The 10,561-nt window shown below is 40.5% G+C and overlaps 13 non-coding genes across 13 annotated transcripts; 4 read left to right on the top strand and 9 right to left on the bottom strand.

The window, feature by feature from the left end:
• Positions 1-3,203: 3,203 nt before the first annotated feature.
• trnal-uag (transfer RNA leucine (anticodon UAG)) lies at positions 3,204-3,286 on the top strand. The gene has a single exon. It is a non-coding gene; the product is annotated as a tRNA-Leu (tRNA).
• A 311-nt stretch (positions 3,287-3,597) lies between these two features.
• trnal-uag (transfer RNA leucine (anticodon UAG)) lies at positions 3,598-3,680 on the top strand. Its single transcript has one exon. It is a non-coding gene; the product is annotated as a tRNA-Leu (tRNA).
• Positions 3,681-3,991: 311 nt separating this feature from the next.
• trnal-uag (transfer RNA leucine (anticodon UAG)) lies at positions 3,992-4,074 on the top strand. Its single transcript has one exon. It is a non-coding gene; the product is annotated as a tRNA-Leu (tRNA).
• A 311-nt stretch (positions 4,075-4,385) lies between these two features.
• Positions 4,386-4,468, top strand: trnai-uau (transfer RNA isoleucine (anticodon UAU)). The gene has a single exon. It is a non-coding gene; the product is annotated as a tRNA-Ile (tRNA).
• Positions 4,469-4,790: 322 nt separating this feature from the next.
• Positions 4,791-4,864, bottom strand: trnai-aau (transfer RNA isoleucine (anticodon AAU)). Its single transcript has one exon. It is a non-coding gene; the product is annotated as a tRNA-Ile (tRNA).
• A 267-nt stretch (positions 4,865-5,131) lies between these two features.
• Positions 5,132-5,204, bottom strand: trnar-ucg (transfer RNA arginine (anticodon UCG)). The gene has a single exon. It is a non-coding gene; the product is annotated as a tRNA-Arg (tRNA).
• Positions 5,205-5,685: 481 nt separating this feature from the next.
• trnai-aau (transfer RNA isoleucine (anticodon AAU)) lies at positions 5,686-5,759 on the bottom strand. The gene has a single exon. It is a non-coding gene; the product is annotated as a tRNA-Ile (tRNA).
• A 267-nt stretch (positions 5,760-6,026) lies between these two features.
• trnar-ucg (transfer RNA arginine (anticodon UCG)) lies at positions 6,027-6,099 on the bottom strand. Its single transcript has one exon. It is a non-coding gene; the product is annotated as a tRNA-Arg (tRNA).
• Positions 6,100-6,582: 483 nt separating this feature from the next.
• trnai-aau (transfer RNA isoleucine (anticodon AAU)) lies at positions 6,583-6,656 on the bottom strand. The gene has a single exon. It is a non-coding gene; the product is annotated as a tRNA-Ile (tRNA).
• A 248-nt stretch (positions 6,657-6,904) lies between these two features.
• trnar-ucg (transfer RNA arginine (anticodon UCG)) lies at positions 6,905-6,977 on the bottom strand. The gene has a single exon. It is a non-coding gene; the product is annotated as a tRNA-Arg (tRNA).
• Positions 6,978-9,278: 2,301 nt separating this feature from the next.
• Positions 9,279-9,352, bottom strand: trnai-aau (transfer RNA isoleucine (anticodon AAU)). The gene has a single exon. It is a non-coding gene; the product is annotated as a tRNA-Ile (tRNA).
• Positions 9,353-9,600: 248 nt separating this feature from the next.
• Positions 9,601-9,673, bottom strand: trnar-ucg (transfer RNA arginine (anticodon UCG)). Its single transcript has one exon. It is a non-coding gene; the product is annotated as a tRNA-Arg (tRNA).
• Positions 9,674-10,476: 803 nt separating this feature from the next.
• On the bottom strand, positions 10,477-10,549 carry trnar-ucg (transfer RNA arginine (anticodon UCG)). The gene has a single exon. It is a non-coding gene; the product is annotated as a tRNA-Arg (tRNA).
• Between the last annotated feature and the right edge of the window lie 12 nt (positions 10,550-10,561).

The following is a 10,561-nucleotide window of genomic DNA, read 5'->3' as shown; positions in this document are numbered from 1 at the left end:
ATGTACAATTAGTGTTAATAAAACTATTACACGTATACAAACTCAATACAATAAATAGAATTAAAACAAAACATTAGGAATCACATGAAATAAGAAGACAATATCTTCTTAACTGTGGTGAAGAACCGTCGACAGTGGCAGGAGAACACGTGTCTCTGTGGTCCAGCAGTGAGGTGTCCACTGATGAACAGTTAATATTACGGGTGTAACAATTCATTTTAACAACGATTCGATTCGATTCAAATCACAATTCATGGTTGCTGATTTGATTCATGGACGATCTGGGTTCATTTAGAACGATTCGATTTGATTTGATTCAGTGACTTGAAATCGATTCAGTAACTTTACTGGACAGTGCAGGCAAAGTTTCCGAGATCCCTGTTGTTTCTTGTAAGGAAATCAGGTTTAAATTAATTATGGATATTATAAACAAGCAAACTACAATTAATGGCAAATGTATCAACCTTTTATTTGAATCAAGTGCCATTTTCAATGTAAACATGACACAATAATTACACAATGTTTGGATCAATTCACAGAACTCCGGATGTTCAACCACATTGTAGGGTCGCATGTCTTTACAGATAAACTTGTTACTGTGATGAGTTTGGTGCTGGCGAGGCCTGAGGCGTCTGCAGAGCTGCAGTTACCTGCTGCTGCTGCAGCGGTGACGCTGCTAGAGGTCCTGACTGTCGGCGTTGTTTAATCCCGCGGCGCCTTAGTAGATGGCCGGAAAGATTCGTCGTGTTTCCGTAGTTTTTTATTTGGCTTCTACATATTCTACAAACAGCGAGCAACTTATTTAGAACACCTCCGTGTTTGCAAAAGCCAAAATGTTTCCACTGGATCGATAAGTTGGTTTGTAAATGTCTCGCTCGCAGTCGTCTCCTCCACGCTGTGTTTTGTTGTTGTTCAGAGTTTCACGCGGCGGCCGCTGCGTACTGATGACGTCACAGACAGGCAGACTGAATCCAGTAACGTTTAACGTGTCTAAAGTGCTAAAAAACAAACAAACAAACACACATCCATACTGTTTTTGTACTTAAATCCAATGTGGAGTTTCCAAGTATCGATACAATCGATTTGTAATCGATATATGTCGTCCGGAATGCTGAATTGTGGAGCACAGATCGATTCAGTTGGATCGCAGGAATATAAATCGATTAATCGATCACCCCTAGTTAATATGGTGCTTCAGTATCTGCTCTGTGGTGGCAGGATGTCCTGGTCGGTATGATCCGATCCAGAATCCAGACTGAAAGTGAGGCAAAGACCAGCAAGTGTTTTTTAGTCCTCTGCTTTGAAGAAAGGACAGGCAGGAAGTCAAATGTGTCTCTATGAGGTCTTACAGTGATGGATCCTCTTTGGATTGACAGTTCGGATGGTGCTGCAGTCTTTGACATGTCTTAGATTCTGTGAGCAGATCCTCACTGTGTGGAAGGAAGCAGAGAGTGCGGGTCGGGATGTCGGGTTGGACCAGGTCCTGGATGTAAGCTGGACCCCATCCATTCACAGCACGGTACGTGAGCACCATGGTTAGAACTGGATGAGCCACCAGTACCAGTGAAGTCCACTTACGTGAATGTGTATGTGCCACAAGGGAGGACGCTGCAGGTATCAGACCTGATATTTCTCGCTCTTTTGTAAAAAAGGATGTGCAATTCAATGATATACGAAATGTAGGTTATCCTGCTATTTGTCATATTTTCAATGTTTTAGGTATTTTACAGTCAGGATGGCTGAGTGGTCTAAGGCGCTGCTTTAAGGTCGCAGTCTCCCTTCAAGGCGTGGGTTCAAATCCCACTTCTGACAGTCACTGGTGTTGTTCGTTGGCTGAAGCATAAGTAACATATTGCTCTCTGAATTGAAATACCGCAACCAGGGCTGTAGTGGAGGGTAAACGCCGTTTACGCACCTCTAGAATTTTGGAAATAGCGTTTACGCACCTCAAAGTGGCGTTTACGCACCTCAAACTTCCCTGCGCCTTGTATTCTTCCGTTGGAATAATCCGAAATAAACTTGGTGTAATTTTAAAACAGCTAAGACTACGTTTCCTATTGTTGAACATCTAAACGCCGTAGTCTGAATCATTTTCATCTGCGCTGTATTACGGTCTGTGAGCATCCAATCAGTGCCTTGCGGCTGCAGCAGCGACACCAATCAGGATCCAGGAGCACGTTGTGGATCAGCCCAGTGGTGCCCAACCTTTTTACCTCACGGACCGGTTTCGTGTCAGACAATATTTCGCGGACCGGTCGAGAAGGTCCGACGGGAGGGGGTGAAGTAATCGTTGCGGGCGGAACGGGGGGGGGGGGGTAGTAGTCGCGCGCTGTGTTCGCTGGTTGTGAAAAAAAACATGCTGTATAGGCTATTTATGATGACATAGGTAGTACATGAGTGTTCCTTTAACTTATGTTGTCAGAGTAATTGACAGGCTGCTTAACTGGTTAACTCTTAAATTCAACATATTTGTTCAGGCAGTGAGAGGACAGGCAATGATGCAGAGAGCACAGGGAGAGAAACACCAGGTCGAATAGAGAGAGAAGCACAGGGGAGCCATGAACCCCAGAACGCGTGTTCTGGGGTTCATGGCTCCTCTGTGCAAGGCAGGACCTGACGTGGAGGACAAGGAGGCCCTCTGGGCATTACTGTAAAAAGGAGACTCCGTATGTAGATAGTTCTTAATCTGCAATTGTCTTGTTGTGTTGACATACTTTTCTTCACTGTTTTCTTAGATTTAATTAACTATAAACTACTAACCCATTCATTCATTGTCATTGATTGTATATCAGTTTATTATCAATATTTTACTGATCACATAATGCAATATAGCCAGGACAGCCTTACAGAGTCGCAACGCTTTGTGTTGCGTTGCTCCTCATCGCGTCGAGGTCTGTATGATCACAAAATTCAGAGTTTACCCACCTCTAATTTTACCACTACAGCACTGACCCGCAACGGTTTTTGTGTTAAAGAGTTGAAACATAATATTCCATGTGTTATTTAGAGGCATATTTAATAAATGATAGCAAGATGTTTTTCAGCATTTTAGATACTTTCAGTATTTTTTGGTCAGGATTGCAAAGCGGTCTGAGGTACTGCGTTCAGGTTCAAGAATTCACTTCAAAAGTGTGATGAACAACCAATGTCATCTGTGACAGCATGATATTTTTTATAATTTCCACTATTTGACATATTTCTCAGTCAGGATGGCCGAGCTGTCTAAGGCGCTGCGTTTAGGCCGCAGTCTCCACTGGAGGCGTGGGTTCAAATCCCACTTCTGACAGTCTCTGGTGTTGTTCGTTGGCTGAGGCATATGTAACATGTTGCTCTCTGAATTGTAATACCGCAATGGTTTTTGTGTTAAAGAGTTGAAACATAATATTCCATGTGTTATTTAGAGGCATATTTAATAAATGATAGCAAGATGTTTTTCATCATTTTAGCTACTTTCAGTATTTTTAGGTCACGATTGCAAAGCGGTCTGAGGTACTGCGTTCAGGTTCAAGAATTCACTTCAAAAGTGTGATGAACAACCAATGTCATCTGTGACAGCATGATATTTTTTATAATTTCCACTATTTGAGATATTTCTCAGTCAGGATGGCCGAGCTGTCTAAGGCGCTGCGTTTAGGCCGCAGTCTCCACTGGAGGCGTGGGTTCAAATCCCACTTCTGACAGTCACTGGTGTTGTTCGTTGGCTGAGGCATATGTAACATTTTGCTCTCTGAATTGTAATACCGCAATGGTTTTTGTGTTAAAGAGTTGAAACATAATATTCCATGTGTTATTTAGAGGCATATTTAATAAATGATAGCAAGATGTTTTTCATCATTTTAGCTACTTTCAGTATTTTTAGGTCACGATTGCAAAGCGGTCTGAGGTACTGCGTTCAGGCTCAAGAATTCACTTCAAAAGTGTGATGAACAACAACAGTCATCTGTGACAGCATGATATTTTTTATAATTTCCACTATTTGAGATATTTCTCAGTCAGGATGGCCGAGCGGTCTAAGGCGCTGCGTTTAGGCCGCAGTCTCTGCTGGAGGCGTGGGTTCAAATCCCACTTCTGACAGTCACTGGTGTTGTTCGTTGGCAGAGACATATGTAACATATTTCTCTCTGAATTGAAATACCGCAATGGTTTTTGTGTTAAAGAGTTGAAACATAATATTCCATGTGTGATTAAGAGGCATATTTAATAAATGATAGCAAGATGTTTTTCATCATTTTAGATACTTTCAGTATTTTTAGGTCAGGATTGCAAAGCGGTCTGAGGTACTGCGTTCAGGTTCAAGAATTCACTTCAAAAGTGTGATGAACAACAACAGTCATCTGTGACAGCATGATATTTTTTATAATTTCCACTATTTGACATATTTCTCAGTCAGGATGGCCGAGCGGTCTAAGGCGCTGCGTTTATGCCGCAGTCTCCACTGGAGGCGTGGTTTCAAATCCCACTTCTGACAGTCACTGGTGTTGTTCGTTGGCTGAGGCATATGTAACACATTGCTCTCTGAATTGAAATACCGCAACGGTGTTTGTGTTAAAGAGTTGAAACATAATATTCCATGTGTTATTTAGAGGCATATTTAATAAATGATAGCAAGATGTTTTTCATCATTTTAGCTACTTTCAGTATTTTTAGGTCAGGATTGCAAAGCGGTCTGAGGTACTGCGTTCAGGTTCAAGAATTCACTCCAAAAGTGTGATGAACAACAACAGTCATCCGTGACAGCATGATATTTTTTATAATTTCCACTATTTGACATATGATATCCTGGCAATCCTTGGCCAGTATGGGGATTGAACCCGTGACCTTGGCGTTATTAGCACCACGCTCTGACCATCTGAGCTAACCGGCCCTTTTCTCTTGATTTTATCCAACTACAGTAAATCCAGATTTCAGGCCAAATGAGAACTTCTATGATGCAGGCAGTAAATAATTGTCAAGGCAGTAAATAATTGTCAATCAGTTGTGAGAGCCTATCACCTTTAATTTCCCCATTAAAATAGACGGTGAAGAGAATGAATTTAAATATAATGGAAGTATATTTTGTTGGAAACAACAATGCATATACCTGATGAAATTCAACTTTGCACAAGACTTCTTACAAATATCTTGGAAGTTTCAACCACGAAGGGACTCGAACCCTCAATCTTCTGATCCGAAGTCAGACGCCTTGTCCATTAGGCCACGTGGTCCCTAAATGCAACAGTTTCACTTTTTTTTTTACTGCTATTATTCACCGGCAGAGTAGGAGGAACAGAAAAATATCTTTCAACACCTGAGGTTTGCAACGCTATCATGAATTTAAATATCTACTGCAAGTGTGGACGGATTTATCGTTGAATGAGTGTTACCAGGGGGTTTTGCGATTTAACTTACAATCACATAGTATCACCATTACGTTCTGACAATGTCAGGTAAAGACACAGTTTAGATTTTTTTTAATTGGCCTGGGAGAATACTTGAGAATGTTACCAGTGGGATCACCTACTGGCTTGGCATTGCTAGACAGAATGAATGGGTTTCCACAAAAAAACCTTTGGATGGAGGTAGATCATTGAACCTGGATGGGATGTAGTAACAGCTGACTTTCTATTGGATTCTTCTTTGGAATAGGACAGTTTCAGAGGCTGGAATAACACAGACTAAATAAAAACATGATATCCTGGCAATCCTTAGCCAGTATGGGGATTGAACCCATGACCTTGGCGTTATTAGCACCACGCTCTGACCATCTGAGCTAACCGGCCCTTTTCTCTTGATTTTATCCAACTACAGTAAATCCAGATTTCAGGCCAAATGAGAACTTCTATGATGCAGGCAGTAAATAATTGTCAAGGCAGTAAATAATTGTCAATCAGTTTTGAGAGCCTATCACCTTTAATTTCCCCATTAAAATAGACGGTGAAGAGAATGAATTTAAATATAATGGAAGTATATTTTGTTGGAAACAACAATGCATATACCTGATGAAATTCAACTTTGCACAAGACTTCTTACAAATATCTTGGAAGTTTCAACCACGAAGGGACTCGAAACCTCAATCTTCTGATCCGAAGTCAGACGCCTTGTCCATTAGGCCACGTGGTCCCTAAATGCAACAGTTTCACTTTTTTTTTTACTGCTATTATTCACCGGCAGAGTAGGAGGAACAGAAAAATATCTTTCAACACCTGAGGTTTGCAACGCTATCATGAATTTAAATATCTACTGCAAGTGTGGACAGATTTATCGTTGAATGAGTGTTACCAGGGGGTTTTGCGATTTAACTTACAATCACATAGTATCACCATTACGTTCTGACAATGTCAGGTAAAGACACAGTTTAGATTTTTTTTAATTGGCCTGGGAGAATACTTGAGAATGTTACCAGTGGGATCACCTACTGGCTTGGCATTGCTAGACAGAATGAATGGGTTTCCACAAAAAAACCTTTGGATGGAGGTAGATCATTGAACCTGGATGGGATGTAGTAACAGCTGACTTTCTATTGGATTCTTCTTTGGAATAGGACAGTTTCAGAGGCTGGAATAACACAGACTAAATAAAAACATATGATATTCTGGCAATCCTTAGCCAGTATGGGGATTGAACCCATGACCTTGGCGTTATTAGCACCACGCTCTGACCATCTGAGCTAACCGGCCCTTTTCTCTTGATTTTATCCAACTACAGTAAATCCAGATTCCAGGCCAAATGAGAACTTCTATGATGCAGGCAGTAAATAATTGTCAATCAGTTGTGAGAGCCTATCACCTTTAATTTCCCCATTAAAATAGACGGTGAAGAGAATGAATTTAAATATAATGGAAGTATATTTTGTTGGAAACAACAATGCATATACCTGATGAAATTCAACTTTGCACAAGACTTCTTTCAAATATCTTGGAAGTTTCAACCAAGAAGGGACTCGAACCCTCAATCTTCTGATCCGAAGTCAGACGCCTTGTCCATTAGGCCACGTGGTCCCTAAATGCAACAGTTTCATTTTTTTTTAACTGCTATTATTCACCTGCAGAGTAGGAGGACCAGAAAAATATCTTTCAACACCTGAGGTTTGCAACGCCATCATGAATTTAAACATCTACTGCAAGTGTGGACGGATTTATCGTTGAATGAGTGTTACCGGGTTTTTTTTGGGATTTAACTTACAGTCACATAGTATCACCATTACGTTCTGACAATGTCAGGTAAAGACACAGTTTTGATTTTTTTTAATTGGCCTGGGAGAATACTTGAGAATGTTACCAGTGGGATCACCTACTGGCTTGGCATTGCTAGACAGAATGAATGGGTTTCCACAAAAAAACCTTTGGATGGAGGTAGATCATTGAACCTGGATGGGATGTAGTAACAGCTGACTTTCTATTGGATTCTTCTTTGGAATAGGACAGTTTCAGAGGCTGGAATAACACAGACTAAATAAAAACATGATAACCTGGCAATCCTTGGCCAGTATGGGGATTGAACCCATGACCTTGGCGTTATTAGCACCACGCTCTGACCATCTGAGCTAATAGGCCGTTTTCTCTTGATTTTATCCAACTACAGTAAATCCAGATTTCAGGCCAAATGAGAAGTTCTATGATGCAGGCAGTAAATAATTGTCAATCAGTTGTGAGAGCCTATCACCTTTAATTTCCCAATTAAAATAGACGGTGAAGAGAATGAATGTAACTATAATGGAAGTACATTTTGTTGGAAACAAAAATGCATATATCTGATGAAATTCAACTTTGCGCAAGACTTCTTACAAATATCTTGGAAGTTTCAACCACAAAGGGACTCGAATCCTCAATCTTCTGATCCGAAGTCAGACGCCTTGTCCATTAGGCCACGTGGTCCCTAAATGCAACAGTTTCATTTTTTTTTTAACTGCTATTATTCACCTGCAGAGTAGGAGGACCAGAAAAATATCTTTCAACACCTGAGGTTTGCAACGCTATCATGAATTTAAATATCTACTGCAAGTGTGGACGGATTTATCGTTGAATGAGTGTTACCAGGGGGTTTTGCGATTTAACTTACAATCACATAGTATCACCATTACGTTCTGACAATGTCAGGTAAAGACACAGTTTAGATTTGTTTTAATTGGCCTGGGAGAATACTTGAGAATGTTACCAGTGGGATCACCTACTGGCTTGGCATTGCTAGACAGGATGGATGGGTTTCCACAAAAAATATTTGGATGAAGGTAGATCATTGAACCTGGATGGGATGTAGTATCAGCTCACTTTCTATTGGATTCTTCTTTGGAATAGGACAGTTTCAGAGGCTGGAATAACACAGACTAAATAAAAACATGATATCCTGGCAATCCTTGGCCAGTATGGGGATTGAACCCATGACCTTGGCGTTATTAGCACCACGCTCTGACCATCTGAGCTAACAGGCGCTTTTCTCTTGACTTTATCCAACCACATTAAATCCAGATTTCAGGCCAAATGAGAATTTCTATGATGCAGGCAGTAAATAATTGTCAAGGCAGTAAATAATTGTCAATCAGTTGTGAGAGCCTATCACCTTTAATTTCCCCATTAAAATAGACGGTGAAGAGAATGAATTTAAATATAATGGAAGTATATTTTGTTGGAAACAACGGTGAAGAGAATGAATTTAAATATAATGGAAGTATATTTTGTTGGAAACAACAACGCTCATACCTGAGGAAATTCAACTATGCACAAGACATCTTACAAATATCTTGGAAGTTTCAACCACGAAGGGACTCGAAACCTCAATCTTCTGATCCGAAGTCAGACGCCTTGTCCATTAAGCCGCGTGGTCCCTAAATGCAGCAGTTTCACTTTTTTTTAACTGCTATTATTCACCTGCAGAGTAGGAGGACCAGAAAAATATCTTTCAACACCTGAGGTTTGCAACGCCATCATGAATTCAAATATGTACTGCAAGTGTGGACGGATTTATTGTTGAATGAGTGTTACCAGGGGGTTTTGCGACTTAACTTACAATCACATAGTATCACCATTACGTTCTGACAATGTCAGGTAAAGACACAGTTTAGATTTTTTCAATTGGCCTGGGAGAATACTTGAGAATGTTACCAGTGGGATCACCTACTGGCTTGGCATTGCTAGACAGGATGGATGGGTTTCCACAAAAAAATATTTGGATGAAGGTAGATCATTGAACCTGGATGGGATGTAGTATCAGCTCACTTTCTATTGGATTCTTCTTTGGAATAGGACAGTTTCAGAGGCTGGAATAACACAGACTAAATAAAAACATGATATCCTGGCAATCCTTGGCCAGTATGGGGATTGAACCCATGACCTTGGCGTTATTAGCACCACGCTCTGACCATCTGAGCTAACCGGCCCTTTTCTCTTGGTTTTATCCAACTACAGTAAATCCAGATTTCAGGCCAAATGAGAACTTCTATGATGCAGGCAGTAAATAATTGTCAATCAGTTGTGAGAGCCTATCACCTTTAATTTCCCCATTAAAATAGACGGTGAAGAGAATGAATTTAAATATAATGGAAGTATATTTTGTTGGAAACAACAATGCATATACCTGATGAAATTCAACTTTGCACAAGACTTCTTTCAAATATCTTGGAAGTTTCAACCAAGAAGGGACTCGAACCCTCAATCTTCTGATCCGAAGTCAGACGCCTTGTCCATTAGGCCACGTGGTCCCTAAATGCAACAGTTTCATTTTTTTTTAACTGCTATTATTCACCTGCAGAGTAGGAGGACCAGAAAAATATCTTTCAACACCTGAGGTTTGCAACGCCATCATGAATTTAAACATCTACTGCAAGTGTGGACGGATTTATCGTTGAATGAGTGTTACCGGGTTTTTTTTGGGATTTAACTTACAGTCACATAGTATCACCATTACGTTCTGACAATGTCAGGTAAAGACACAGTTTTGATTTTTTTTAATTGGCCTGGGAGAATACTTGAGAATGTTACCAGTGGGATCACCTACTGGCTTGGCATTGCTAGACAGAATGAATGGGTTTCCACAAAAAAACCTTTGGATGGAGGTAGATCATTGAACCTGGATAGGATGTAGTAACAGCTGACTTTCTATTGGATTCTTCTTTGGAATAGGACAGTTTCAGAGGCTGGAATAACACAGACTAAATAAAAACATGATAACCTGGCAATCCTTGGCCAGTATGGGGATTGAACCCATGACCTTGGCGTTATTAGCACCACGCTCTGACCATCTGAGCTAATAGGCCGTTTTCTCTTGATTTTATCCAACTACAGTAAATCCAGATTTCAGGCCAAATGAGAACTTCTATGATGCAGGCAGTAAATAATTGTCAATCAGTTGTGAGAGCATATCACCTTTAATTTCCCCATTATAATAGACGGTGAAGAGAATGAATTTAAATATAATGGAAGTATATTTTGTTGGAAACAACAACGCTCATACCTGAGGAAATTCAACTTTGCACAAGACATCTTAAAAATATCTTGGAAGTTTCAACCACGAAGGGACTCGAACCCTCAATCTTCTGATCCGAAGTCAGACGCCTTGTCCATTAGGCCACGTGGTCCCCAAATGCAGC

The sequence above is a fragment of the Gasterosteus aculeatus genome, chromosome 13 (assembly GCF_964276395.1).
Source record: "Gasterosteus aculeatus chromosome 13, fGasAcu3.hap1.1, whole genome shotgun sequence".
NCBI classification, from domain to species: Eukaryota; Metazoa; Chordata; class Actinopteri; order Perciformes; family Gasterosteidae; genus Gasterosteus; species Gasterosteus aculeatus.
This window is presented reverse-complemented; position numbering and strand designations above follow the sequence as displayed.